The sequence below is a fragment of the Erinaceus europaeus genome, chromosome 10, assembly GCF_950295315.1.
Source record: "Erinaceus europaeus chromosome 10, mEriEur2.1, whole genome shotgun sequence".
Taxonomy (NCBI): Eukaryota; Metazoa; Chordata; class Mammalia; order Eulipotyphla; family Erinaceidae; genus Erinaceus; species Erinaceus europaeus.
In genome coordinates this window covers 107095390-107117157 of record NC_080171.1, presented here as the reverse complement: position 1 = coordinate 107117157, position 21768 = coordinate 107095390, and the positions used below count along the sequence as shown (strand labels likewise).

Sequence of the window (21768 nt, the reverse complement as noted above, 5' to 3'; positions counted from 1 at the left end):
GGCTCCAAAGTCCCACATTAAATCCCCCTCACCACCTTAATCCAGAGCTGAACAGTGCTCTGGTTAAAAAGCAATAATACCACCTGCAGGGGAGTTGCTTCACAAGCGGTGAAGCAGGTCTGCAGGTGTCTATCTTTCTCTCCCCCTCTCTGTCTTCCCCTCCTCTCTCCATTTCTCTCTGTCCTATCCAACAACAAAAATGACAACAATGATAACTACAACAATAAAACAACAAGGGCAACAAAAGGGAATAAATAAAATAAATATTAAAAATTTTTTTAAAAAAAGCAATATTAATGATGATAAAATAAGAAAGCTTAAAAAGAACACTGAGAGCCCGAAATAGCTTATAGGTACCACACAGGAAGTGCTGTGGCAACAAAAGAAGCTTCTGTAGTGTGATGTTTCTTCCTCTCTCTGTCTCTTTTTAAAATTACCTTTTATTAGTGATTTAATATTGATTTATAATATTTAAGGGGTATAGTTACATAATAGGGGTATAATTCCATACAGTTCCCACAACCAGAGTTCTGTGTCCCATCCCCTCCAATGGAAACATCCTTATTCTTTATCCCTCAGTGAGTATGGACCAAAATTCTTTTTGGGTGCAAAAGATGGAAGTTCTGATTTATAAGTGATTCTATGCTGGACATGATTGTTGGCAGTTTGGTCCATATCCTCAGCCTGTTTCTGTCTTTCCATAGTGGGGTAGGGCTCTGGAGATATGAGGTTCCAGAACATATTGGTAAGGTTGTCTGCCCAGGGAAGTCAGGATGAAATCATAGTAGCATCTGGAACTTGGTGGCTGGAAGGCAGTAAGATGGAAAGAAAGACAAAGTATTTGATAAACAGGAGCCCTGGGACCAGGAGGTGGCACACCTGGTTAAGTGCACACACCACAGTGCTCAGGGACCCAGGTTCAAGCCCCTGGTCCCCACCTGCAGTGGGGAAAGCTTCATGAGTGGTGAAAAAGGGCAGCAGGTGTCTCTCTGTCTCTCTCCATCTCTACCTCCCCCTCCCCTCAATTTCTCTCTGTCTCTAGCTAATAAAAAATAAAGTTTTTTTTTTTTTAAAAAAAGAAACAGGACATCTCTATCTCTCTTCCTCTCTATCACCCCCTTTCCTTTCAATTTCTGATTGTCTCTATCCAATAAATAATAAGACTATATATATATATATATATATATATATATATATATATATATCAATGAAAGTAAGTTCAGGGAGTTCAGCATCTTCCCATACTGGTCACTGAAGTTCTAAAGTACATTTAGTTAGTTCAGTTTGTTTAATAATAATAATAAAAAAAAACAGGAGCCATAAAGTAGAAATAGAGCAGATGAAAGTAGGGACCTTAGGGTGGAAGGAAGCTAGGAAGTCTATTATAGGTATGTACCTAGGAGCCTATATCTTTTTTTAAAATTTATTTTAAAAAGGAGAAATTAACAAAACCATAGGATAAGAGGGGTACAACTTCGTACAATTCCCACCACCAGAGCCTATATCTTAATATCTTTTATTTGAGCTTGATAGCTAACATGGGGGTGGACCAAAAATACTGTCTGAGAAGCTAAGTCTCAGAGTTGAGAGTAGAACTAGGAAGCAGGATTGGGGCAGAGAGTTGCTTACTAACTTGAAGAACTGTAAACGCAATTGACTGTTTACCACACTGATCTGAGACCCAAATGTATTCATATTTAGCACAGGAGCCTGTACAACCTCTGAATCCTTCTCAGACTGAACTTACAGTCCATAGTCACAGTTGGGAACATTCTAGGCTGCATTTATTTCATAGCTAGTCTTCCTTGGGTAGCAGAGTAGGATGACTTCAGAGAGTGGGCAGTCTTTACCATTGCTATTTCATAATGAGGGTACAATTCTGAAGGAGCCTACAAAAGGGCTTATAACAATGTTCCAAATAAGTATGACTACTTGTGGTAGAGAGAGGGATCTATGAGAGGTCCAGGCTCAGATTATCTATGGGGGAATCAAAGGATTCCCTGTCTAGGACCCCAGGTGGTGGGGTAGCCTGGTAAGGGTCAGAAAGGCTATCGTTAAGGGAGTGCGTCTCTTGCCCTTCTCCAGCTCTTGTAGTCACTTCTCTATCTGACAAGCTTAGACTTTCTTCCGGTTGTTAAAGCACTGAGTGTCTTTTGTTGTATGCAAACCAGTATTGGATTTATAGGATCTGGCCTCAAGTTAGGGAGGAAATAGACCTAGGATTTTAGTGGGGTCAGTTAGCCTCAAGTTTTACTGCATTTACTTGTTTGATGATTCTAACAAAAGGTTGTCATAGGGACAATAATTGTCCTTTACTTGGTATGTGGTTTTTTGCCAGTGTAACCGTTGGCCAGTTGTATAGTGTTTCTTCTGAAGGTAATCAAGGAATAACAATCATGTCGATGCTCTGTCAGAAGAGATTAAAAAAGATGGAAGAATATTTCTTACTATTTTTTGTATAGTTAATTGAGTAGATATAATAATTGAGGGAAGTGAAATTAGGGTTAGGAGAAGAAGGTGTTTAGGCCTAAGTAATCAATATATGATTAGAGAATTTACGATGCCTTTCTTAGGCCAGTCTTTGAAATTTCCTGGCTGATTAGGTCTAAGGCTAATCTCAGAGAGCTATCAAGCTCTTTCACTTTAGGTATATAATTACCCCTTGCTTGTGGGTACATGCACACATGTACCTAGTACCCTAGGCCCTTGGCTGTAGCTAGTATCTAGTACCTAGTACCTTGGCTGTAGCTAGTATCAGTAATTTTGTTAGACAGCATGCCAACTGAAATGGAACTAGGTAGTCCCATGTGTTAGGAACGATTTCACCAGATTATAGTAGTTGGGAGGTTGACATCTCAGGCTTGGCATCTATAGAGACAATCCAAAGTAACACGTCAGTAGCAGCATAGCATGGTATGGTGGCACTACTAGCGTTGATTCAGTTGAGGTTAACAGAGACAGTATAACAAGGTAGGGGATCAGAGAGAAGAGACATTAAGAAATACTAGCATAGGTTCCTGGGCTAGGAGAAACACAGATCTTAAAGAGGATGGGAAGACTTCCTTGTAGTCTTAGGACTTTAAAGTAACATTAGTTAATTATTATTATGACCAAATTAATTGGGAGCTTGTTCTTCTTTGAAAGTCCACTGATTAGGATTTACTATAATAAACTTGACCTCACTATGTTTTATGACATTTAAGGGCATCTACTAATAACAGCATCTCAGATACTGACAGGGCCAAATGGTTTTGATCTATCTGGCCTCTGGTTATAGGTAACTTAGGTATTTTTTTTTTAAATCATATATATATACATATATATATATATTACAAGTATATTTTTAGAATTACTTCAAGTATTTAAATCCAGTGTCAGAATTTGATTATATTACAAATCTGAGACATTAAATACTTGGGCTAAAGAAAATATGCATACTAAGAGCTATAATGTAGGCAGTTAGAGAACATGAAGTCTGACATCTAGTTTCACCCCTGAGGCTACAGTGCTTCTGCAGATATCTCCTTGAAGTTAGTTAGGTTTGTTAAGATTGGGAGTTATAGACATTTGTTGTTTTTGGGGGAAGAATCTGTTGTGTTAGCTCTTACTCCGTGGCCACGGCTCCTGGAGCCTTTCTATCTCAATGCAAACATAGCCTGGAGCAGTGAAATTGTACATGTGGAAGGCCCTCTCTCTGAAGAAAAAAAAAAAAAAGTGTCTGGAGCTTCCTTAGCTTTTTATTCTGATGAGTGCATTGAAATGTAAACTTTGTGTACTATAAACTAAATAATTTCCATAACTAGTGAGTTTTATTAAGATTTTCCTGTCTACTGGAATATCAGGAAATAGGAGCTATCATGTAAAAAGGGGTGATCTTTAAGTGGAGACACACTTTTAAATATTATTATTATTATTACCCTGCTCAATATCATTATTGTTTACCAGAGTACTGCTGGTACTGCTGGTTTAGGGTAGTTCTGGGGATTGAACCTAACTAAGACTTTTGGTGCCTCAGGAATAAAAATCTTTTTGCATACCCATTGCAGTATCACCCCCAGTTCTACTTTTAACATTAAAATAAAAAAAGTTTTAGCTTCTAATGAGTTCTTATAAAATCTAACATGTGGCCATGAGAGGGCAATGATTCTTGGGAAGCTGTGTGCTTTGGAATGTTTCAACTTGAACTCTAGGACCAATAAACCTTGCTTGGCACTTGGACTCAGAACGGCTGTGCTGGCTGTGCAGGTTTTTGTTTTGTTAAAGCAGAATGAAAGCCAGTGTTTGTTTTCTGGGACTCCTAATTGTCTGGAACTGATTCCATGCTGAAACCTGACACTATCTGTTCTGAGCTATTTCAGCCTCAGCACAAACTGTTTCCTACTAAAAGCCGGCCTTAACTCAGACTCTGGCATTACTGCAGATTCAGGACAGCCCTGTGTGGGACACAAACTATGAAAGCATCATGCGTGTTGTCAGGACTTCCTGGAAATAGTTTCTGATTTTTGTTTGTTTGTTTGTTTTACTAGTGATTTAATAATGATTAACAAGGTTGTAACATAATAGGGGTACAACTGCATACAGTTCCCACCACCAGAGTTTCATGTCCCATGCCCTCCATTGGAAACTTTTCTATTTATCCCTCCGGGAGTATAGGCCAAAATTGTCTATGGGGTGCAGAAGGTGGCAGTTGTGGCTTCTGTAGTTAATTCTCCACTGGATGTGGACATTGGTAGTTCGGTCCGTACTCCCAGCCTGTTGTTCTTTCCCTAGTGGGGTAGGGCTCTGAAGAGGTGAGACTTTCAGGACACATTGGTGAGGTTGTCTAACCAGGGAAGTCACGATGGAGTCATAGTAGCATCTGCAACTTGGTGGCTTGAAGGCAGTAAGATATAAAGCAGGAAAAATGGTTTGATAAATAAGAACCCTAAGGTAGGAATAAAGTGGATGAAATTAGGGGTCTTCTTTTTAAGAAAATTTTAAAAAATTATCTTTATTTATTATTCAATGGAGACAGTCAGAAATCAAGAGGCAAGGGGAAGATAGATAGGGAGAGAGACAGAGAGACACTTGCAGCCCTGCTTCGCCACTCATGAAGCTTCCCCCTGCAGATAGGGACTGGGAGCTTGAACTTGGGTCCTTGTGCACTGTAACACATATCCTCAACCAGGTGCGCTACCACCCAGTCCCAAAATTAGGGGTCTTCATGTGGGAAGAAGCAGGTAGGGGTAGATAGCATAATGGTTATGCAAGCAGACTCTCATGCCTGAGGCTTCATAGTCTCAGGTTCAATCCCCTGCACCACCATAAACCAAAACTAGCCAGTGCTCTGAGCTAGGAAGCATATTTTAGGTATGCTCCAAGGGGTCTATGACTTTAGTTCATTTTTGCCTGAGCCTAATAGCTAACATGCTGATGCACTAAAAATGTTGTCTGGGACACTGGTGTCAGAGTTGAGAATAGGGCTAGAAATTTGGATTAGGGGTTGGGGTAGATAGCATAATGGTTATGCAAACACTCTCATGCCTGAGGCTCTGAAGTTCCAGGTTCAATCCCCTGCACCACCATAAACCAGAGCTGAGCAGAGCTCTGGTAAAGAAAAAAAAAAAAAAGTTGGATTAGGGCAGAGAGTAGCTCCCAAACATAAAGAAAGAGCTTCTTGTCTAGTGAGACCTGCAAAAATCTTTGTATTTATGACATAAAAGTTAACTCTGCACCTAACTTGTCATTTCTGCCTCCAAATATCAGATAAGTAAGGACACATCACAGGGATTATACTCTCCACCTGCTACTGGCTAGGTGGATTCTTGCCCTTTGCGCTACTACTGGTCAAGTGGACCATTGGACCCCTTTCGTCAAGTGTTTTAACTCCTGTTGCTGATCCTATTTGACTTTTCCGAATGGTTGCAATTTGCAGCAGTGGGCTGATAAACTGGCCCAGTTTTCCTGTCTTTCTCTTGGCATGCACACTTTGTATGCACTGACCTCAAGTTGATCATTAAATATTATATCCCGACCAGTCCAAAAGGGATTGCTTTTTCTTTTTTCCTTTTTTTCTTTTCTTTCTTTCTTTGCCTCCAGGGTTATTGCTGGGGCTCAGTGCCTATGCCATGAATCCACTGCTACTGGAGGCTTTTTTCTCCCCTTCTGTTGCCATTGTTTTATCTTTGTTGTGATTATTATTGTTGTTGTTACTGATGACATTGTTGTTGGATAGGACAGAGAGAATTGGAGAGAGGAGGGGAAGACAGAGATGGGGAGAGAAAGATAGACACCTGCAGACCAGCATCAGGGCCTGTGAAGCAACCTCCCTGCAGGTGGGGAGCGGAGGGCTCGAACCAGGATCCTTATGCCAGTTGTTGCGCTTCATGCCATGTGCGATTAACTCGTTGCACCACCGCCCGACCCCTGGTATTACTTTTTTCTAGGTGCCATCAGAAGGGAAGGGATTAGAGATTACAAAAATCCATTGAATGTTTGAGGTTTTTTTTTTTCTTCCTGTTATATTCCTGTGTCTAACATGTTTTTCTGTGAAAACAGTTTTTCCTTTTGCAAGTAACACTTCCAGATGATTTATCTTTATTTATTTATTTTTAATTTTTTTAATTTTTTACCAGAGCACTGCTCAGCTATGGTTTTTTTTTATTATAGGGGAATTAATGTTTTACATTCAACACTAAGTACAGTAATTTGTACATGCATAACATTTATCTTTTTAAACATTAAAAAATATTTATTTATTGGCTAGAGACAGCTAGAAAAAGAGAGGGAAAGAGGAGATAGAGAAGGAGGGGTGGCAGGTCGTGGCTCACCTGTTTAAATGCACACATTACAGTGAGCAAGGACCCGGGTTCAAATCCTGCAGGGGGACAGCTTCACGAGTAGTGAAGGAGGGCTGAAGACATCTCACTGTCTCTCCCTCTCTCTGTCTCCCCCTTTCAATATCTTTCTGTTTCTATCCTATATTAAATAAATAAATAAATAATAAAGAGAGAGAGAGAGAGAAACAGAGAGACACCTGCAGCACTGCTTCACCACCCACAAAGCTTTCTCCCCTGCAGATGAGGACTGGAGGCTGGAACTAAAATCTTGCACATTGTAATATGTGTGCTCAACCACGTGCATCACCACCTGGCCCCATCCAGGTGATTTATTTGTATAAGAATAGGAGATGGTTAAAAAATATAAAGTCAGGAGTCCGGAGGTAGCGCAGCGGGTTAAGCACAGGTGGCACAAAGCGCAAGGACCAGCGGAAGGATTGCTGTTCACTCTCAGGCTCCCCATCTGCAGTGGAGTCGCTTTACAGGCTCTGAAGCAGGTGTCTATCTTTCTCTCCCCCTCTCTGTCTTCCCCTCCTCTCTCCAATTCTCTCTGTCCTATCCAACAACAACGACATCAGTAACAACAATAATAATAATCACAACAAAGATAAAACAGCAAGGGCAACAGAAGGGAAAATGAATAAATATAAAAAAAATAAAAAAAACATGAAGTAAAAAAAAATGAAGTCATGTTTGCTAGAAAGAACACTAATTTCACTACAATAGGAGAAAAACAAACACACACAATCTTGGTAGTCTCTGGAAGGCCCCAGGTAGGACAAGGACATCAATGATCTTTCTTTTCAAACCAGTTCATGGAAGCTTTCCCAATCGATAGGAAAACTCCCCTGATGCCTTTCCAAGCTTCTTGGAACGTTGAGACTGACTCCTGAAGCTGAAGCACATCCCATGATATGATGCTGGCTCTGGTACAGCATCAGAACTATCAGCTCCTGCACTTTTCATGCCTCCGAGCGCAGGGGGAACCCCTCGTCTCTCCGTGTCCTTTTCAGGATGTATGAGAAATCACATCAGCATTAGAGAAGTTAGCAAAAGAAAAAAGCATCTGAATAGTATACATGGGGGGAAGTTCCAATGATCACGCAGGTTCTACTTCAACAACAACAACAACAAAAAGGCAAAGGATGTGTTACTGTTGGCTGTAAAACTTTAATCCCCCAATAAAGAATTAAAAAAAAAAAAAAAAAGGAAAAGGAGTATCAATTCCTAGTTGAGCCATGAGAGGCGCCAAGGAGGCAGGAAGAGATTTCCCATGAAAAGGAAGAAGATAACCTCATCTTTTCTCTCAAGGAAGAGATCATAAGTAATGCAGCAATGAAAACACTTTGCATTTCAACTGTGTGAAGGGAAAACTGGTACTGTCCTTTTTATTTTTTATGAGCAGAGAGTATCCAGCGCCTTCATTTAACTGCACTTTTTTTTTTTTTTTCTGTCTTCAGGGTTATCACTGGGGCTGGGTGCCTGCAGTAAGAATCCACTGCTCCTGGTGATCATTTTTCCCCATTATTATTATTTTGTTGTTGTTGTTAGATAGGACAGAGAGAAATCAAGAGAGGAGGGGAAAGTGGGGGAGGGGGAGAAAGACAGCCGCCTACAGATCTGCTCCGTGGCTTGTGACCTGCTCCATGTGGGGAGCCAGGGACTTGAGCCAGAGTCCTTGAGGCAGTCCTTGTGCTTCGCACTATGTGCGCTTAACCAGATGCATTACCGCCCCGCGCTCTATCTGTACAAGTACTCATTAAAACAAAGAAGTGAAGGTGAGAGCTGAGCACTGTTCCTGCACTACAGACTGCAAAAACGAGCCTTTCCCTTTCCACAAATGCTTGGCTTTCAGGTTCATTAAGAGAGTCTCCCGGGGGTCGGGCGGTGGCGCAGTGGGTTAAGCGCACGTGGCGCAAAGCACAAGGACCGGCGTAAGGATCCCGGTTCGAGCCCCCGGCTCCCCACCTGCAGGGGAGTCGCTTCACAGGCAGTGACTCTTTCTCTCCCCCTCTCTCTGTCTTCCCCTCCTCTCCCCATTTCTCTCTGTCCTATCCAACAACAAAGCAACATCAACGATGGCAATAATAACCGCAACGAGGCTGCAACAACTAGGGCAACAAAAGGGGGAAAAAATGGCCTCCAGGAGCGGTGGATTCATGGTGCAGGCACCGAGCCCAGCAATAACCCTGGAGGAAAAAAAAAAAAAAAAAAAAGAGAGTCTCCCAATCCTTGTATCAGCAGGGTCATCCTCTATTGATTCCAGAGAGGAATGTGTGGCAGAAATTATCTCCAAACACAAGACCAGAGCTGGCTGTAGTAAAGGAGAGGCGTTTAATACACCAGTGTGCGTATGAGACTCGGATCACTCCGGGAAGTTCTCTCCGCACCTTGGCAAAGCACACAGTTTTATTCTGGCTACATTGCAGTCCCCCAAAAGAGGCGGGGCAACAGACCAGATGGACATAGTTCACTACTTCAAAGTGAGCAGAGAACGGACAAAGGCAGTCTTTCACATAGTTACAGTACAAGCACCCGATCCTTGACCTTGGAGCAGGCAGAGATGGGGAAGTCCCAGGCCAGCTGGATCCCTCCCTAGTCATCTTTATCTTCAAGCACCGTTGCCTTGGGCCTACTAGTTTAGGAATGTGGGAAGAGGAGGCACATAGCAGCTGCAGTCACTGATGGCTGTGAGGCCCATCAGGCATAGGAAATACAGACTTAGGCTGTCTCTCTATCACAGAGGAAATACAAATCTCTATCAGGCACATAAGGCAAATCAGGAGAGTGTGCACTCTGTGTTCATCTATTTCCCCATTTCAAATGCTTCCTTGACATTACTAGCTTCTGACATTTACAAGTAGACCTGAAATTTGTAGTTGTAGATGTGACATTCTATTCACATGGCCATCTTCTCTCTGTGTGTTTCATATTCCCCTCCATATATGTCTGTTCTCACATGCAAATTTACATCTTGAAAGGACACAGCACATATAGGATCAAGTTCCTGACTAATGACCTAATTTTATTTGACTTCCTTTGTTAAGACCCTATTTGCAAATTAGTCATGTTCTGTGGTACCTGGGACTAGAATTTCAACATATTTTGTTTGGGGAACACAAACTCCATTTCTATCCAAAAGGCACAGATCACATTTTATCTGACTTATTCAAAAACCTCTACTATAGTTTTTGGAATATCTTAGAGGCAGTAATTTTTTTAAAACTTTAAATTTCTTTATTGGGGAATTAATGTTTTACATTCAACAGGCAGCAATTTTTTTTTTAGAATTAAAGTTATTCTTAGCTTGTTCATGAGTTAGTTTACATGATTGTATTACTGAAGAATTTATTTATTTTTTTAACCAGAGCACTGTTCAGCTCTGGCTTATGGGGGATTGAACCTGGGACTTTGGAGCCTCAGGCATGAGAGTCTGTTTGCATAACCATTATGCTATCTACCCTCCGCCCTAAATTATTTTTTATATTTATTTTCCCTTTTGTTGCCCTTGTTTTTTATCGTTGTTATAGTTACTATTGTTGTTATTCTTGATGTTGTTGTTAGGACAGAGAGAAATGGAGAGAGGAGGGGAAGATAGAGAGAGAGGGAGAGAAAGATAGACACCTGCAGACCTGTTTCACCACCTGTAAAGTGACTCCCCTGCAGGTGGGGAGCGTGGGCTCCAACTGGGATTTTTACCCTGGTCCTTATGCTTTGCATCATGTGCTCTTAACCCACTGAGCTACCGCCTGACTCCCCCAGAATTTTTTTTTAACTGGTGGTAGTAATGCCATTTTATGAGCTTTAATGACATTGGGGTCATTAAATCCTTAAAAGTGGCAATTATATATATATATATATGTGTGTGTGTGTGTATCCTGAATGATTTTGTTGGTAAGGTAATTTTATATGTGGCTTGGGACTTCTTCTTTTTTTTTTTTAAAAAAAAAGATTTTATTTATTTATTAATGAGAAAGATAGGAAAGAGAGAAAGAACCAGACATCAGTCTGATACATGTGGTGCTGGGGATTGAACTCAGGACCTCATGCTTGAGAATCTAGTGCCTTAGCCACTGTGCCACCTCCTGGACCACTGGGGATTTCTATATGGCTGTTTTTGAATTATTTTTGTGATAAACTGAAAAGGGTAACCAAGTGTTCTGTGAGCTATTCTAGCCAATTATTGAACCTCAACAAAGAACTGTGGAACGGCTTCAACTTCTGCCACCTAGAGAGAAGTATATGTACCCCAGGGACCTGCCTGATATTTGTGAGTGGCATCTGATGCGAGCTCATCACAAGAGTCTAAGACTTTAAAACTGAGTCTGATGCTAATGCTGGGTAGTTTCTGTGCGTATTATATTGAATTATAGGAAACCTAGGAGGTGACTGAAGCATTCAAGAATTGATCAGTATTAAAATTGTTTTCTACAGTTTGGTGCCGGAAGTTATGAGTAAATAAATTAAAAAGACGTTTGCTCTTATGCTCTCATTTCAATTTCTTAAATTTCCTGATTTGAACTCCAGTTTTCTCAGCAGTCTGGAGAAACTGGTCAATCTCTTTGAATTGATTTCATCGCACTAAAGAAGAAGGTCAGGGGAGATAGCATAGTCGTTATGCAAATAGACTCTCACGTCTGAGACTCTGAAGTCCCAGGTTCAATCTCCCACACCACCATCAGCCAGAGCTGATTAGTGCTGGGGGGAGGGGGGGCAAAGAGGAACATATATACAGAGCTTACACTATACATAGTTAGCTTTTTTGTCTGGTTAGTCTACTGTAGTTGCTTCCACTAAGAGATAAAGCAGAGGATAGAATCTAGTCATTGTTTTTGAATCTCCTAATTCTGGTCACCTGGGTGAATTATTTCCATCTGTGAGTAATTAAATGATGCTAAGTTTAGTACAGGTTTCATTCAGACTTTAAAGGATTTCTTTGAGGGTGGGAGAAGAAATGCCTATATATATATTTTTTTCTTTATTGGGGGATTAATTTTTTACAGTGGACAGTAAACACAATAGTTTGTACACACATAACATTTCTCAGTTTTCCACATAACAATACAACCCCCACTAGGTCCTCTGTCATCCAGATTTTCCAGGGCCTGTACTCTCCTCCTCACCCACCCCAGAGTCTTTTACTGTGGTGCAGTATACTAATTCCAGTCCAGGTTCTACTTGTGTTTTCTCTTCTGATCTTGTTTTTCAACTTCTGCCTGAGAGTGAGATCATCCCATATTCATCCTTCTGTTTCTGACTTATTTCACTTAACATGATTTCTTCAAGCTCCATCCAAGATGGGCTGAAAATGGTGAAATCACCTTTTTTTTTCCCTTGCCCTCACCACCATTATCTGTGTATACCACATTAGTTAGTCTTTTCTTTTCTTTTTTTAATTTCTTTATTGGGGAATTAATGTTTTATATTCGACAGTAAGTACAATAGTTTGTACATGCATAACATTTCCCAGTTTTCCATATAATAATACAACCCCCACTAGGTCCTCTGTCATCCTTTTTGGACCTGTATTCTCCCCCCACTCACCCCAGAGTCTTTAACTTTGGTGCAATACACCAACTCCAGGTTCTACTTGTGTTCTCTCTCTCTTTTTTTTTTTTGTGTATGTTTTTCAATTTTTTAAAAATTTCTTTATAGGGGAATTAATGTTTTACATTCAACAGTACATACAATCGTTTGTACATGAATAACATTTGCAAGTTTTCCATATAACAATACAACCCCCACTAGGTCCTCTATCATCCTTTTTGGACCTGTATTCTCCCCCCCCACTCACCCCAGAGTCTTTTACTTTGGTGCAGTACGCCAATTCCAGAAATCACCATTTTTTACAGCTGAGTAGTATTCCATTGTGTATATATACCACAACTTGCTCAGCCACTCATCTGTTGTTGGACATCTGGGTTGTTTCCAGGTTTTTATGCCAAAATATTTTTAAGAAAGAAAGTGGGAGCACAGCAGATTAAGTGTACATGGTGTGCAAAGTACAAGGACCAGCATAAGGATCCTGGTTTGAGCCCCCGGGCTCCTCACCTGCAGGGGAGTCGTTTCACAGGCCCTGAAGCAGGTCTGCAGGTGTCTATCTTTGTCTCCCTCTCTCTGTCTTCCCCTCCTCTCTCCATTTCTCTCCGTCCTATCCAACAACAATGACATCAGTAACAACAATAATAACCACAACAAAGATAAAACAACAAGGGCAACAGAAGGAAAAATAAATAAATAAATAAATATTAAACATTAAAAAATAAAAATAAGAAAAGAAAGCAAGCAGCAGTTTGATTTTAAGACTGAAGGGCTCACTTTATCACAGAATAAATATCATGGTGGTCAGAAGAAATATGAACACAAGTGGCTCTCCAACTAGATCAGAGACAAAGGGTGAAGGAAACTGTGTCCAACTTGAAAGTCCTCATCCGGGCTAAATTAGAAGCAATCTGAGCTCATGCAGACACGTGCAGGTTGAAAAACTACAATCTGTTAAACAAAGCAAAAATCTCTGACTCTACAGTGACACACATTTACATAGGTAAATAAAAAAATGGTGGAGTCATGGTCCCCTGGGAATATTCCTAAAATAAAATTACTAGCGTTTTTCAAAATGGAGACTGCAAATCTCATCTGTTATTTTCTTGTCTTTAGGTTCCTTGTTATTAAACAATTTGTTCTTCTTTATATCTAAATGCTTTCTCAGACACCAAGCTGCAGATGCTACCATGAGGCCAACCTGATTTCCCCGGTCAGACAACCTCACCAACATACTCTGGAGCCCCACATCCCCAGAACCCTGTCCCACTTGGGAAAGATAGAAACAGGCAGGTATGGGCCGACCTGCCAATGCCCATGTTCAGTGGAGAAGCAATTATAGAAGCCAGGCCTTCCATCTTCTGTACCCCATAATGATCCTGGGTCCACGTTTTTTAAGGGAGGTAATGGGATACGGAACTCTAGTAGTAGGAATTATACCCCTCTTTAAAAAAAAGTTTTTTTTAAATTTATTTTCCCTTTTTTTTTTAATTGTTGTTGTTATTGATGTCGTCATTGTTAAGATAGGACAGAGAGAAATAGAGAGAGGAGGGGAAGACAGAGACGGAGAGAAAGACAGACACCTGCAAACCTGCTTTGCCATCTGTAAGGCGAGACTCCCATGCAGATGGGGAGCCGGGAGCTGGAACCTGGATCCTTACCATTCCTTGGGCTTCGTGCCACGTGTGCTTAATCCACTGTGCTACCACCCTGACTGGATTGTACCCTTCTTATCCTATGGTCTTGTCGATATTTTTTTATTTTATAAATAAATGTTTTAAAAAGTGGGGCCAGTGGACTGGTGTCGTGCATCTGGTCATAATACATTACAATGCTAGAGGACTCAGGTTCAAGCTTCCAATCGCCACCTGCAGAGGGAAAGCTTCATCAGTAGTGAAGTAGTGCAGCAGATAGCTCTCTCCTCCCTCCCTCTCTGCTTATTTATCTCTACCCAAAAAACAAACAAACAAAAAGACAAAACAAATAAACAAACAACAACAAAGAAAGAAATACAGGAGGAGGAATAATAAAGGTTTCCTTGCAATATAAAAGCAGGAATGGTGGATGTGAAAATCACTTTTTGTTATCTATGAAATTGAGTTTGAATAAGAGTCATAAATTAGTGCTGAGACTAGTGGGTGAATGAGAATCATCAGGATTATTTTTAAGCTAAAATGATCCCCTTTTATCTATTCATAATATTATGAAGAAGCTTAGAAGATACCACTTAACACAATATTCTACATTGCCAGTAGTGTGATTAATAGCACATGTAATGGGAAAATTCAGCAGCACTGTTGTGGGATTCCTGACAAAGGAGCCCAGCCCAAAGAAACATTTCACACAGCTAAGTGGATGGGCATTCAGCAGAGCATATCCTGGCCTCTTCAAATACACCCATGTCATGAGATATTATAAAGGTCAAAGAACTGTTGAAGGGAGACTAGACTCATGAATCCAGAGAAGAAGGCAGAATCCTGGACTAACTCATTGTTACTACTTTTATTATTATTATTATGAACAGATCTGGGAAATTAATAATGTATAAATAAAGTCTGCAGATTACATAACACTGTTTTATTAATGTTATTATTTTTTCTTTTTTTCCTTCCTTCCTTCCTTCTTTTTTTTTTTTTTTTTTTTTTAATCAGAGCACTGCTTAGCTCTGGCTTACAGTGGTGCAGGAGATGGAACCTGGGACTTTGGAGCCTCAGGCATGAGAGTCTCTTTTGCATAACCATTATGCTATCTACCCCTAGCCTTTTTATTTATTTATTTTTAATTTCTTTATTGGAGAATTAATGTTTTACATTCCACAGTAAATACAATAGTTTGTACATGCATAATATTTCCTAGTTTTCCATATAACAATACAACCCCCATTAGGTCCTCTGTCATCCTTAATGTTAAATTACTATTACTATGACTGGATATCAAAATGTGAAAAATATGAAGCACTATTTCTAGTTTTACACCACAATGTGAACAATTTATTGGCAATATATCATAAGCTTCATGTTAAATCTAAAATTAAGAGTTGTTTTGATGAAAACAGGAGAAATACTTAGTGTGTAGTAGAGAATTAACCTTGCTGACAAAAAGATCTTTGTCCCTTGCTAGACTCAAGAAGAAATAAACCTGAGGGTGTTTTGATGCTCCATTGGTAAGAGTATCTTTGTTTATTTATCTTATTCTATTTATTTTTTTAATGCCTGAGATACCATTTTACTTATATACACACACTCAACGTGTATGTGCATGTCTGTGCAAACATAACAGATATACAGATACAAAAAATGCAGATGGTTAAGTTTAATTTTTATACTTTCAGTTCCTTGTTTTTGCTAACCTAAAATAGACTTCCTAGCTTTTTCCAACATGGAGACCCCAAATCTCTTCTGCTATATTCTTACCCTTAGGTTCCGGACTATTAAGCAGTTTGTTGTGCTTTATATCTTAATGCTTTTCAGCCACCAAGTTGAGTTGCTATCATGAGGTCAGCCTGACTTCCCTGGGCAGATGACCTCACCAATATGTCCTGGAACCTCTCCTCTCCATGGCCTTACCCCACTAGGGAAAGATAGAAACAGGCTGGGGGGATGGACTGACCTGCCAACACCCATATCAGTAAAGAAGCAATTATAGAAGTCAAACCTTCCACTTTCTGTACCCCATAATTATCTTGGGCCCATGCTCCCAGAGGGATAAAGAATAGGGAAGCTTCCAGTGGAGGGGATGGGATATGAAACTCTGGTGGGGGGAACTGTATGGAATTATACCCCTCTTATGCCTCAATCTTGCCAATCATTAAGTAAATAAATAAAAAAGAATTTCTGAAGGTTACAAAACAGCATATTCAGTGTCCCACTGTATTTCAATTATTCTCAAGATACTTTGGTAATTATAGTAACTTTTCTACTACATATTGAGCTTATTGTGTATATGCAGATTTTGAGCATTATATCATCTTTTTCTTTCCTCTTTTTTTTTTTTTTTTACCAGAGCACTGTTTGGCTCTGGTTTGTGGTGGTGGTGCTGGAGTGCTAGAGTTTGAACCTGAAATCTTTGGTGGTGCTTCAAGCATGAAAAGCTTTTTACCGCAGCGGGTTAAGCGCAGGTGGCGCCAAACTCAAGGACTGGCAAAAGGATCCAGGTTTGAGCCCCCGGCTCCCCACCTGCAGGGGAGTCGCTTCACAGGCGGTGAAGCAGGTCTGCAGGTGTCTGTCTTTCTCTCCTCTTCTCTGTCTTCCCCTCCTTTCTTCATTTCTCTCTGTCCTATCCAACAACAATAACATCGATAATAACTACAACAATAAAACAACAAGGGCAACAAAAGGGGAATAAATAAATAAATAAAATTAAAAAAAAAAAAAAGAAAGGCTTTTTACATAACCGTCATGCTATCTTCCCAGCCCAATCTTCATTCTTATTTTCACTGAATGGCAGCATCACACTTTTCAACATTGCTCCACATCAGTATGATATGCGTTTCTTTGTATTTAATTTACATGTAAACATACGCACTCATCAACTTTTCTTATGCAAATGGAATCTGGGTTTTGATTTCCTATCCAAACTTCCTGTCCCACTGTTACCGGACTGCTGTAGAGGCCTCCTAGAGAGAATGATTGCTACTCTGCTCATTCTGTTCCTTTATTCTGACTTTAAATAAGCTAGTCACTTCAACTTCTTACTACCTTATTCTGTTTCCTTACAAGTACTGATTGGGTTGAGTGACTTGTTCTTTTGCAAGCTCCTGTGTTTCAGTTCTCTAGATTTCAGATATGAGTGACACCATCAGTAGTTAGTCTTACCTCCTTATTAATTTGCCTAAACATAATCACCTCCATTTCCATTTATTTTGTTCTAAAGGACACAATATCATCATTTTTTATTGCAGAGTAGTATTCCATGGACTATATATTCCCTAGTTTCTTTATCTGGTTATCTGTCAAACATTTAGGCTGATCCCACTCTTTGACTGTTGTGAATAATGCAGTTTTGAACACAGGGGTACACATGTTTCTTTGATTTAGTGTTTGCAAGTTTTTTGGATAAATGCCTTGAGTGATATTGCTAGATCATGAAATATATCTATTTTTATTTGTTTAAGGATGGGTGTCTTTGTTTAAGAGCTATGCTGTATGGTTTGTGATGAATGGGTTCCCTGGGCCATGTGGTATTGCTCTGAAATTTGAAGAGGCTGCGGCATTTGGTCATGCAGACATTATACTTCCCCAAAGAAAACCCTGGCCATCAGGCCAGGTTGAACTTCCTTGGTTGGCAAACTTGCATGAGCCTTGACATACATTGTTGCCAGGAACTAAAGCCTATGTGACTCCACAAGGGGACAAATGACTATGAGTATCTATTTGGTGTCATTAGCCATTGAGGAAACAAATAGTTCTCTCAAAAACAGTAGATAATCATCAGGAGGGTGAAAAATTAACATTTGGAATTCTAAATATCAGTAATAATGTAGAGAAAGTAAACTCCCGTATCTTGTCGATAGGCATGAAAAATGGCATAGTCTCTCTGAAATATTTGTTCAAAAGAAAGTTACCCATAAAAGTGACATAAGGTCCAGGAAGTAAACTCATCAGTGTTTACATAGGAGAAGTCATAGCATATATTCAAAGATTTGTCCTCAGACATTGTTTTGTGTGTGTGTGCACAAGCATGCACCATAGCTTTGTGCCTGGCTATTTCACTCTTCCCAGTAGACTCTGCTTCCTCCCCACCCCCCTGCCGTTTTTTAAATAAAAATTTAAGATATAGAGGCACACAAAGAGAAATAGTGTCACCACAGCACCCACTTCTGGTGGTGGGAATTGTGTGGAATTGTACCCCTTCTATCTTACGGTCTTGTCAATATTTCCATTTTATAAATAAAAATTTACAAATATATTTATTTATTTATGTATTAGAATAGAGACAAAGAGAAATCAGGAGGGAGGGAGAGATAGGGAGAGAGACAGAGAGACACCTGTAGCACTACTTCACCACTTGGAAGATTCTCCCCTGCAAGTGGGACCAAGGGCTTGAACCTGGGTCCTTGTGCATGGTAATGTTTGCGCTCAACCAAGTGCACCATCACCGGGCCCCACAGCACCTATTATACATGGTGCTTCTATATGGTACTAGGGCCTTCAATCTGGATTTCTGAGAGCGGTAAATTGTGAACTCTACCAGGGGTATGACTCCCAATGCCGATATTCAAGCAATCTTAACAGTTTTATACATATTAGCCCCACATTGAAAACAAGTCTACCCATCTGAAGCCTTGCTTCACCACCTGAGAAGCGACCTCCACTGCAGGTGGGTAGCCCGGGGCTCGAACGGGGATCCTTACACTGGTCTTATGCTTTGCATCACGTGCACTTAACCCACTGCACCACTGCCCAGCCCCAAGCACTTATACTAAAAAAAAAAAAAAAAAAAAAAAAGCTGAGTAGTACTCTGGTAAAAAAGAAAAAGAGAAACATAAAAGGAAAAAAAAAGAAAAAAAAAGGTAAGTCTAACTCCAGAGATAGCACTGAAACTAATTTTGGTGACAAAGTAGACGGGTGTGTCCCCAAATTAAGGGAAGAAGCAGATCTGGAGATGAGACTGATGAATCAGTGTTAGGTTGATCTTTGAGGCATGTAGAATGCAGAAGATGACCAGAAGACATTTGGATATCTGAGCCTGAAATTTAAAGAAGCCACAGAGATTAAAAAAAAAAAAAATTAGACATCCTCAACATACAGGAGCAATTCTTACGAGTTCCTGCCAAACTGCTTATATTCCAGTCCCAGCTGCAGCTGCAGTCAAGGAATCTGATTATTCTACTCAAGATGATGTAGGTGTGAAGTTCCTGTCTTTATTTCCCAACCTTATAAAATGTCTGGATTTTGGCTTCTCTGGCAGAATTAATTTGAGAGATTTTAGTCTCTCCCATTCTTACTTTAGCCAATTCTAAATAAACCCTACTTCTGTAGATAACTTTGCTAATATGTTGGGCTTAAACTTTGTGCCAATGCACAAACCAAAGTTATACCCTCTACTAACAATGTCAAGTTGATGGAATGACTTAGAAAAGTATGTAAGGGTGCTTGCTTTGGCAGCACGTATACTAAAATTGAAATGATACAGAGAAGATTAGCACGGCCCCTGTGCAAGGATGACATGCAAATTTATGAAGCGTTCCATATTTTAAAAAAGAAAGAAAGAAAAAGTATGTAAGGGCTGGGGACACAGTATAGTGGCTATGCAAAAAGACTCATGTCTGAGGTTCTGAGGTCCCAGGTTCAATCCCCAACCTCACCATAAGCCAGAGCTGAGCAGTGCTCTGCTGTGTGTCTCTCTGTCTCTCATTCTCTCACTTGTTAAAATAAAAATAATAAAAGAAAAAGTATGTAAAATGATGAGAGCAAGGAAAAAACCCTGAGGAGGGAAGAAAAAAAAAAAAAAGCAGGCATGTTGACAAAAAGAGAACCCATAAAAGAAAAAAAAAGAAAGAAATTAAAAAAAAGAAAAAAAAAAAAAAGAAAACAAGTCTACCAGCTGGTAAGTGGTGGTATAGGTATATGCAAGTGAACACCACCCAATAACTAAAAGAAAATTTAAGGTATACAAAACTAAGTATACTCATTTCACATAGTATAAGTGTCAAAGGATAATGTGTAATGTATAATTTCATGTAGATATTTTTCTTTTTTGAAATATCTTAAATTTTATTTATTCATTTTGGATAGAGACAGAGAAATTGAGAGGGAAGGAGGAGGTAGAGAAAGAGAGAGAGACACCTGCAGCCCTGCTTCACAATTTGTGAAGCTTCCCCTCTGCATATGAGGGCTGGGGACTTAAACTGGGGTCCTTGTGCATGGCAACGTATATGTTCTACAAACTGCACCCCTTGATGCAATTTATATGTGTCTTTTAAAAAAATATTTATTTTATTTATTTCCCTTTTGTTGCCCTTGCTATTTTATTGTTGTAATTATTATTGTTTTTGTTGTTGTTGGATAAGACAGAGAGAAATGGAGAAAGGAGGGGAAGACAGAGAGGGGGAGAAAAAGATAGACACCTGCAAACCTGCATCGCCACCTGTGAGGCCACTCCCCTGCAGGTGGGGAGCCGGGGGTTCAAACCGGGATCCTTACACTGGTCCTTGTGCTTTGAGCCCCCTGCGCTATAGCCCGACTCCCTGTATGTGACTTTTAAAAACACAAAACATGTATGAAAACAGAACTGAGGCTATGAGGGTCCTAGAGGAGTAGAAAGATAGGGATGTCTACAGGAGAGTCCAAAGAGAGATAGGAATCCTCCCATGAAAGGATGTGACTACAGACTTGGAGGCCTGGGAAAGTTCCTGTAGTTGCCTAACTTCAAGAGCAATTTCTTTAGGTCTATGACCGCACACTCCCTCCCCTCATTTAAAAAAAAATATTTATTTATTTATTTTCCCTTTTGTTGCCCTTGTTGTTTTTATTGTTGTTGTAGTTACTATTGTTAATTGATGTCATCGTTGTTGGATAGGACAGAGAGAAATGGTGAGTGGAGGGGAGCCAGAGAGGGGAAGAGAAAGGTAGACACCGCCTGTGAAGTGACTTCCAAGTAGGTAGGGAGCTGGGGGCTCCAACTGGAATTCTTAATGTTGGTGCTTGCGCTTAGTGCCGCCTGCACTTAACCCACTATGCTACCATCAGACCCCCTCCCTCCCCTCATTCTAATATAATGATGACACATTTGGACCATGGTAACACCACTCAATACAGGAGTGGACCAATTAAAATGCTGACTCAGCTAGATCAGCCAATCAGACTTTGGGGCATGGGGGGTGGGAGGCGGCAAAAAAAGGAGGCCTAACCATCCCATTTGTTATTTACTTATTCATGAGAGATGATAGGAGAGAGAGAAAGAACCAGACATCACTCTGGTACATGTGCTGCTGGGGACTGAACTCAGGACCTCATGCTTGAGAGTCCAATGCCCTATCAAGTGTGCCACCTCCCAGTCCACCCATTTGTAGGGGAATACTGCAACTCTCTTCTTGCTGCTTCTCCCTATGGAAGTATACTAACATATGCTTCCATTTTATCACTCTGTTTCTTAATAAATACCAAAAATATATTGTTTCTAACACAAAAAAAACAAACAGAACCTCTGCTGGCTCAGAAGGCCACTTTTCTCAACTTACCTCTAATTTCTGCTCAGTAAACTGTTTACTCACTGCCCCTGTATCCCCTTGGAATTCTTTCCAGTGTACAAATATACGTACCTCTGTCCAGGGAGTCCGGCGGTAGTGCAGCGGATTAAGCGCACGTGACACAAAGCGCAAGGACCAGCATAAGGATCCCAGTTCTAGTCCCCGGCTCCCCACCTGCAAGGGAGTCGCTTCACAGGCCCTGAAGCAGGTCTGCAGGTG

The 21768-nt window shown here is 40.3% G+C and overlaps 1 long non-coding RNA gene and 1 other non-coding gene across 2 annotated transcripts in view; both read left to right on the top strand.

Annotated features, from left to right (window-relative positions):
• Positions 1 to 21768, top strand: part of LOC132540780 (uncharacterized) — a 108772-nt gene that overhangs the window by 25328 nt on the left and 61676 nt on the right. The window lies entirely within an intron of this gene.
• On the top strand, positions 19450 to 19556 carry LOC132541020 (U6 spliceosomal RNA). Its single transcript, XR_009552215.1, has one exon. It is a non-coding gene; the product is annotated as a U6 spliceosomal RNA (small nuclear RNA).